Raw genomic sequence first — 8755 nt, forward strand, 5'->3', positions numbered from 1 at the left:
CTTATCTGATCTTGTTAAACAGGTCCCAGGAGTGCCAACCACAACTAGAGCGTGGTCACCAAGTTAAAGGCCGTGTACACCCTGGTGGAACAGCTCTACACCGGGTCACAGCATGCCTTAGCTGTGGTGGCCCTATCCAACGAGGTGCCAACTCATCTGGCCGAAGTCCTGTGCCGGCTCGCTGTTCTGCCGCAGCGGATCCAGGAGCTACGACGGGCCTCCGCGAGAGCCGGAGCAATTGCCGCGCTGAGCCGGGCCAAAGCATTCCTGCCGGAGCTAGACCCGACAGACATCGCCCTGGGTTACCCAAGCCTGAAGGAAGACGGCTCAGCCTTCGACCAGAAGGACTTCGCGGCATGTGTGAAGGCTGTACGCCCGGTGGCCACCCTCATCGGGAACGACACCGACTTAACCAAGTACCAGCCGGGTTATGATGCGGAGAATCAGAGGATTCCAACCCCTCGCTATGAAGCCCTCAATCTGATCCCTCCGGCTCGTCAGCACACCTTCGCCCCGGAGATTGACCCGGCCGGGTTAATTGACGAAGAAGCCCAGTTCGAAGCTCTCAGCGGCATCAACTGGAAATCATCGACCTTCGAGGTCTTGGGATCAGCCGGAGGAGAAGACAGAAATGAGCCGGGGACTTCAACTCAGCGGGCATCATAAGTTAGCTGGCGGCTTATCAAACATTGTTCCATCTTTTAGACTTGAAGAATGATTGTAATAGAGTAAATGCAACAGTTTATCTCTGTCGTGCCATCGTGCACGTTTTGAACGCGAAAGCCCTTTGAATTTGTCTCCTTTATGTTTCTCCGGGTCAGAATCATCCCTTTGTTTTTCTCAACCTCAAAAGATGCCTTTAAGTATCTGCATAGAAAAGGAAAATCACAAGTCTCGAGGCGGCTTACCGCCCTAAGAATCAGGTGTTTGAGATAAATAACCCGGAATATGAATCAAAAAAAGGACTGGCCCTTAATTATACTCTGAACATAGCCATAATAACACACTTAACAGCCGGTAAGCATCTTCCGGTTTAAATAACCCGGGTAGTAAGGTTGACACCTTAACTCCGGTTTACCTGTCTTGATGACACCCATGACGTGCAACTAACACTGTAAACCAAAGTTAAACCGGCAAGTGAAACCCGGCCATGCATACCTCAGAATAAACTTGTGAAAAAGCAGAAGAACTTAGGGGCTTCCGGTTCGAATACGACCAAAGACCCGGCCCCAAGGGGTTAAGCTAAGATTCGGATACGATCATATAGCCCCCAGTGGGTGTGGCGATGCCAATCAAAAGGGTACCGACAGCTATGTTCTCTTTGGTTCGAATAGACCCATGTTTGAACAGGAAGCCCCCAAATGACTCTTAAAATTGTTTAACGACGCTGATTCGAATACGATCCACGTCGGTTCTCAGAGGGGTTAAACTGTGATTCAAATATGACCAAAGGTAACTTCCCAATGAGCTCGGCACTTTGCCAATCAAGTGGGTATCGACAGCTATGTTCTCTTTGGTTCGAATACGACCCATGTTTGAACAGGAAGCCCCCAAGTGACCTTACTGATTACGGCTAGACTCGAATACGATCATAAGCCGGATCCTCCTTTAAATCAGCATGTAAAAAACAACACACGCATATTTGGAGGAGAAAAAAGGACAGAGGTCCTGCTTTATTGCTTATCATAATATATACATGTCTGAGACAAATATGTACACCACGAGAGCCGGTAGCTCAAGTGTAGTAAGGCCGAAGCTGAGCTATGTTCCACGGCCGACGGGTCTCCTCCTCAGATTTACGCGAATCCTTATGCTCCCGAATATCAATGAGGTAATATGACCCGTTGTGCAAGTTCTTGCTGACCACAAAGGGCCCTTCCCAAGGTGGGGATAACTTGTGTGTATCTGTTTGATCCTGGATGAGCCGGAGCACAAGGTCGCCTTCCTGGAAGACCCGGGATTTAACCCGGCGGCTATGATAACGGCGCAGGTCTTGTTGGTAAATCGCTGAACGGGCTGCTGCCACATCACGCTGTTCGTCCAACAAATCCAGAGCATCTTGACGCGCCTGTTCATTATCCGTCTCAACATAAGCCGCCACGCGAGGTGAATCGTGACGGATGTCACTGGGGAGGACTGCTTCTGCTCCATAAACCATGAAGAAAGGCGTGAAGCCTGTAGACCTGTTAGGAGTAGTGTTGATGCTCCATAAGACGGAGGGCAACTCCTTCACCCAACAACCCGGCGTCCGTTGCAAAGGGACCAAAAGCCGGGGCTTGATGCCCTTCAGAATCTCCTGGTTAGCTCTCTCAGCTTGACCATTGGATTGGGGATGAGCCACTGAGGAAACATCAAGTCGGATATGCTCTCGTTGACAAAACTCTTCCATAGCGCCTTTGGATAGATTGGTGCCATTGTCAGTTATGATGCTATGCGGAAAGCCGAAGCGGAAAATCACCTTTTTCATAAATTGAACCGCCGTGGCTGCATCGCACTTGCCAACTGGCTCAGCCTCCACCCACTTCGTGAATTTGTCAACTGCCACCAAGAGGTGGGTCTTCTTATCCTTGGACCGTTTAAAAGGCCCAACCATATCAAGCCCCCAGACCGCAAAGGGCTAAGTGATTGGGATCATCCTCAACTCCTGAGCCGGCACATGAGCCCGTCGTGAGAACCTTTGGCAACCATCACATTTACTGACCAAGTCCTCTGCATCAGCGTGAGCCGTCAGCCAATAAAAACCATGACGGAAAGCCTTGGCCACAAGGGATTTTGAGCCGGCATGATGGCCACAATCCCCTTCATGGATCTCGCGCAAGATCTCTTGACCTTCCTCAGGGGAGATACAACGCTGAAATGCCCCTGAAACACTGCGATGATGCAACTCGCCGTCGATAACAATCATTGACTTAGCCCGCCGGATTATTTGCCTGGCCAGAGTTTCATCCTCAGGCAACTCTCCCCGGGTTATATAAGCCAGGTATGGCATTGTCCAGTCTGGTATGACATGAAGAGCCGCCACCAGTCGTGCCTCTGGGTCAGGGACAGCCAAGTCCTCCTCTGTAGGCAATTTAACCGAGGGGTTATACAGGACATCCAGGAAAGTGTTAGGCGGCACCGGCTTTCGCTGAGAGCCTAGCCGGCTTAAAGCATCAGCCGCCTCGTTCTTCCTGCGATCAATGTGCTCCACTTGGTATCCCTGAAAATGCCCAGCAATGGCATCAACCTCGCGGCGATAAGCCACCATGAGAGGATCCTTAGAATCCCAGGTGCCTGATACTTGTTGAGCCACCAAGTCTGAGTCACCAAAACACCTTACCCGACTTAAGCTCATCTCCTTAGCCACCCGAAGACCGTGAAGCAAGGCCTCATATTCAGCCGCATTATTAGTGCAAGGAAACATCAACTGCAGCACATAATGGAACTTGTCACCCTTAGGGGAAGCCAATACAACACCAGCCCCCGAGCCCTCCAGCTGTCTGGACCCGTCCAAGTGAATAGTCCAATAAGTGTTATCCGGCTTTTGCTCAGGCACTTGTGACTCCGTCCAATCATTGATGAAATCCACCAAAGCCTGAGATTTAACAGCAGTGCGTGGCACATATTTGAGGCCATGAGGTCCAAGTTCTATAGCCCACTTGGCAATTCTCCCTGTAGCCTCTCTGTTCTGGATAATATCACCAAGAGGGGCAGAACTGACCACAGTGATGGGATGACCCTGAAAATAATGCTTGAGCTTCCGGCTCGCCATGAACACACCATACACGAGCTTCTGCCAATGCGGGTACCGCTGCTTGGACTCAATGAGCACCTCGCTGACATAATAAACCGGCCGCTGAACCGGATGCTCCTTACCCGCCTCCTTGCGCTCCACCACAATAGCCACGCTGACGGCTCGTGCGTTTGCCGCCACATACAGTAGCAAGGGCTCCTTATCAACCGGAGCAGCAAGGACGGGGGGCTCTGCCAGTTGCTTTTTCAAATCCTCAAAAGCGGTATTAGCGGCATCATTCCAGACAAAGTTATCAGTTTTCTTCATCAACTGATATAAGGGCATAGCCTTCTCACCCAAACGGCTTATAAACCGGCTTAAAGCAGCGATGCGACCCGCCAAACGTTGAACGTCATTTATACACGCCGGTTTGGCTAGGGAGGTGATGGCCTTGATCTTCTCCGGGTTAGCCTCAATGCCTCTGTCAGAAACCAAGAAGCCCAATAGTTTGCCTGCAGGAACACCAAAAACACACTTGGCCGGGTTAAGCATCATCTTATAGACCCGGAGATTATTGAAGGTTTCCCTTAAGTCATCTATCAGGGTTTCCTCCTTGATGGATTTCACCACAATATCATCCACGTAAGCATGAACATTGCGCCCGATCTGTTTATGAAGACAATTCTGTACACAACGCTGGTAAGTCGCCTGTGCACACTTGAGTCCAAAGGGCATAGACACATAGCAAAAGGCTCCAAAGGGAGTGATGAACGCCGTCTTCTCCTGGTCCTTAACTGCCATCTTAATCTGATGATACCCGGAATAGGCATCCAAGAAACTTAAGCGTGCACAACCTGTCGTAGCATCAATGATTTGATCAATACGGGGGAGAGCAAAAGGATCAGCCGGGCACGCCTTGTTCAAGTCCGTGTAGTCCACACACATCCGCCAGGTGCCGTTCTTCTTGAGTACGAGCACTGGGTTAGCCAACCATTCTGGGTGAAAAACTTCAACAATAAACCCGGCCGCCAAGAGCCGGGCCACTTCTTCACCAATGGCTTTCCGCCTCTCCTCGTTAAACCGTCGAAGGAACTGTCTGACCGGCTTAAATTTTGGATCAATATTGAGAGTATGCTCAGCGAGTTCTCTAGGTACACCTGGCATGTCAGAAGGCTTCCATGCAAAGATGTCCATATTCTCACGGATGAACTCGATGAGCGCGCTTTCCTATTTTGGATCCAGATTGGCACTGATGCTAAACTGCTGAGATGAATCTCCTGGAACAAAGTCAACAAGCTTAGTTTCATCAGCCGACTTAAATTTCATCGCCGGTTCAGTCTCCGTAGTCGGCTTCTTTAAACAGGTCATGTCTGTTGGGTCAACATTGTCTTTGTAAAACTTCAACTCCTCTGTTGCACAAACAGACTCTGCGTAAGCCGCATCACCTTCCTCACACTCGAGAGCCACTTTCCGGCTGCCGTGAACCGTGATGGTCCCATTGTGACCCGGCATCTTGAGTTGTAAGTACACATAACACGGTCGTGCCATGAACTTGGCGTAAGCCGGCCGCCCAAATATAGCATGGTATGGATTTCTTATCTTGACCACCTCAAAGGTCAACTTCTCCACCCTGTAGTTGTTCTCATCACCAAAAGCCACTTCTAACTCGATCTTGCCGACTGGATAAGCTGACTTACCAGGTACCACACCGTGGAAGATAGTATTTGACTGGCTGAGGTTCTTATCAACCAGCCCCATACGGCGAAAAGTCTCATAATAGAGGATGTTGATGCTGCTGCCTCCATCCATGAGTACCTTTGTGAACTTATAACCTCCCACCTGAGGAGCCACCACTAAGGCCAAGTGGCCCGGGTTGTCCACCCGTGGAGGGTGATCCTCCCTACTCCACACTATAGGCTGCTCAGACCACCGCAAGTAGCGTGGAACCGCCGGCTCAACAGCATTAACAGCCCTCTTGTAAAGCTTCTGATCTCGTTTGCACAAACTAGTGGTGAACACATGATACTGTCCACCGCTAAGCTGCTTTGGGTTGGTCTGATAACCCCCATGCTGCTGTTGATGACCCTGACCAGACTGTTGATTAAAGCCCCCTTGACCGTTCTGAGGACCGGAATTTGAGCCGCCGCCCGGGCCATGAAAGCCGTCGGCGCCTGAGCCGCCGCCCGGGCCATTGTAACTCTTAAAGGCCTTCATGATCGCGCAATCCTTCCACAGATGAGTCGTTGGCTTCTCTCTAGAGCCATGCCTTGGACAAGGTTCATTCAACAGCTGCTCCAGCGTTGGACCTGACCCGCCGCCTCGGGGAGGGGGCCTCCCCTTGCGTCGCTGGTTATTACCTTGGGAGTTGGCGTTGGCTACAAACTCTAGGCTGCCATCGGCCTTACGCTTGCCTCCTCCTTGGTTCCCCGGGTTAAACTGAGGACCCTTGCCATTGCCGTTCTTCTTTCCCTTCCCTGTCCTTTCATCGTCTGAAGGGGGATCCTTGGTACCATCGGAATCGGCGTACTTGACAAGAGCCGCCATTAGGGTACCCATATCGGTGCAGTCGCGCTTAAGCCACCCGAGTTTCATCTTAAGGGGCACAAAGCGACAGTTCTGTTCCAACATTAAGACTGTAGAGCCGACATCCATCTTATCTGACAAATGTATGATCTCCTTGACCCGGCGAACCCAATGGGTCGTCGATTCACCCTCCTGCTTCTTACAGTTAGTCAGATCCACAATTGACATAGACTGCCTGCAGGTATCTTTGAAGTTCTGAATGAACCGGGCTTTCAACTCAGCCCAAGACCCAATGGAGTTCGGTGGTAGTCCTTTCAACCACGTGCGGGCAGTTCCATCTAACATCATGGTGAAATATTTGGCCATGGCCGCCTCACTGACCTCCAGCAATTCCATAGCCATCTCATAACTCTCAATCCAGGCTGCAGGCTGTAAGTCAGCTGTATAGTTAGGCACCTTCCTAGGGCCCTTGAAGTCCTTAGGTAGACGTTCATTACGGATAGCTGGCACCAAACAAGGGACACCCCCGGTCCTGGTAGAAATACCCACATCAACGGACGTCATCGGATAAGCCGGGGGGTCTGGTAAGCCGTCAATTGAGGCACCTGCTCCACCTCTTGCCGCGCTTGGTCTGCTGCGTAAAAGGCTCCATTATGAGCCGGGCCATGGCCAGGGGGCGGGTCATGGCGTCGGACATTACTTGAGCCGGTTGCTGAGACCATGTGCCAGCTGTAACTCGGGCTCTGGCCTAGACGAGGGGTCGAGTGGATCCTGTCCGGCTGTAGGAGTACGCCTCTTGCTGTGCCAGTGCTGTCTGCAGGAGTTCCCTGACCCGGCGGGTTTCGATGGCCGCCGGAGAGTCGCCGTCAACGGGGAGAGCCGCCAGTCGTGCTGCCGCAGCCACCATGTTCTCCAGCGGGTTATCATAATGACCCGGGGGTATTGGCACATACTGAGGCGGGGCAGGGGGCACCTGGGGAGGCCCCATCACTCGTGGCTGAATAAGGGGTCCAGACCCGGGCGCAATGACCCCTGGCGGGTTACTAGATCCTGCACCCGGCGTGTTGAAGAGATTTCGTGGATCGTAAACCGGTGGGAGTCGAGACTGGGCCTTCTGATGCCTCCTTCTCATGACCTCGTTGGCCGCGTTCTGATCCATCGTGAGTTGGAAAGACTGTGCCTGAATCAGCTGAGTCCGGGCGTCGAGAGCCGCCCGCTCCGCAGCCAGCCTGATCCCCTCCGCTGCAAGATCCTCTTTAGCTTTTATCAAATCCAATTTTAACTGTGCCACCTCCGCGTCATGCTGAGCTTGATTCGCCGGGTCAACCGCGGTGGTTAATAGGGCCGTCATCTTGTCCGTGAGATCCATCAGCACCTGAGCCGGAAAAGGCACCGAGTTTCCCGATCCTGCAGCGGGGTTCTGAACAGGCTGCGCACCAGCCATAAAAACTCCAACCTGACTTGGTGGCTCAAAAAGGTCCGGAATGCTGTCGTCATCGAAAAAACCCATGAGCCTGCCATCTTGAAGTTGGTACAATGAGTTTGATTCATCGGTGGCTGACTCGCCGTCAGAGCCGGCGGCCACCTCATCACCAGACCCAGATGGATCAGAGGGCCCTCCATGGATGCATCCCACAAAAGCGCGCCTTAAGGCAGGCCGGGCTCGGGCGGGTCGCGCAAGCTGAGCCGTCTCGATGAGATCAGCGCAGAGACCCGGCTCGGGGCCCGGCTCACCAATCTTGCCAATGAAAACGTGAATTCCGCCGAAGGGGACCCGGTACCCGTACTCAATTGAGCCGGCGTCGGGGCCCCAGCTTGCATCGTCGATGTAGAGCTTGCCGCGGCGACTCTTGGTCATCCGGCCCACAGCGTATCCCTTGAGCCCTTCGAAGCTGCCCTTCAAGAACTCAAATCCACCGTGCGCTAGCCCCACGGTGGGCGCCAACTGTCGTGGAATTGTCACGGCAGATGTCCTCGAGCTAGGACTTAGTCGCGTAGCCATCGCAGCTAGGAAGCTTGAAGGGGTTAATGCGGGACAAGGAACACGAGGGTTTATACTGGTTCGGCCCCTTACGGTGAAGGTAAAAGCCTACGTCCAGTTTGAGGTGGTATTGATTAGGGTTACGATCACCAGGGAGCTAAACTGCTATGCCCGGCTCTCGATGAAATTGTTGTCGCCCCTAAACCACTACCGGGTCATCCCTTTATATAGGGAGGCTGACGCCCAGCAGCCCTTAGAGTCCTGGCCGGCTTATAAGAGTATCCGGCTCGGACTCTAAATTATACTTGCCTTACGCTACAAGTTCTACTATAATAATGATTATAACTACGGGCCTTAAGCCATATCCGGGTCTCAGCCCATCTCTGGCCCATCGTCTTGAAACTTGGCTCCGGGCTTCTGGCAACGACCGTATGAGTAACCCGGCCCCTCCTGGCGGGTGACTCTAAGGTCTATATCCTCAACACCAGGGAAATTACTTATACCATTCTAAAGTTCAAGCAAGGTTTAATATTGTCGTC

Source organism: Aegilops tauschii, chromosome 2, assembly GCF_002575655.3.
Source record: "Aegilops tauschii subsp. strangulata cultivar AL8/78 chromosome 2, Aet v6.0, whole genome shotgun sequence".
Lineage (NCBI taxonomy): Eukaryota > Viridiplantae > Streptophyta > Magnoliopsida > Poales > Poaceae > Aegilops > Aegilops tauschii.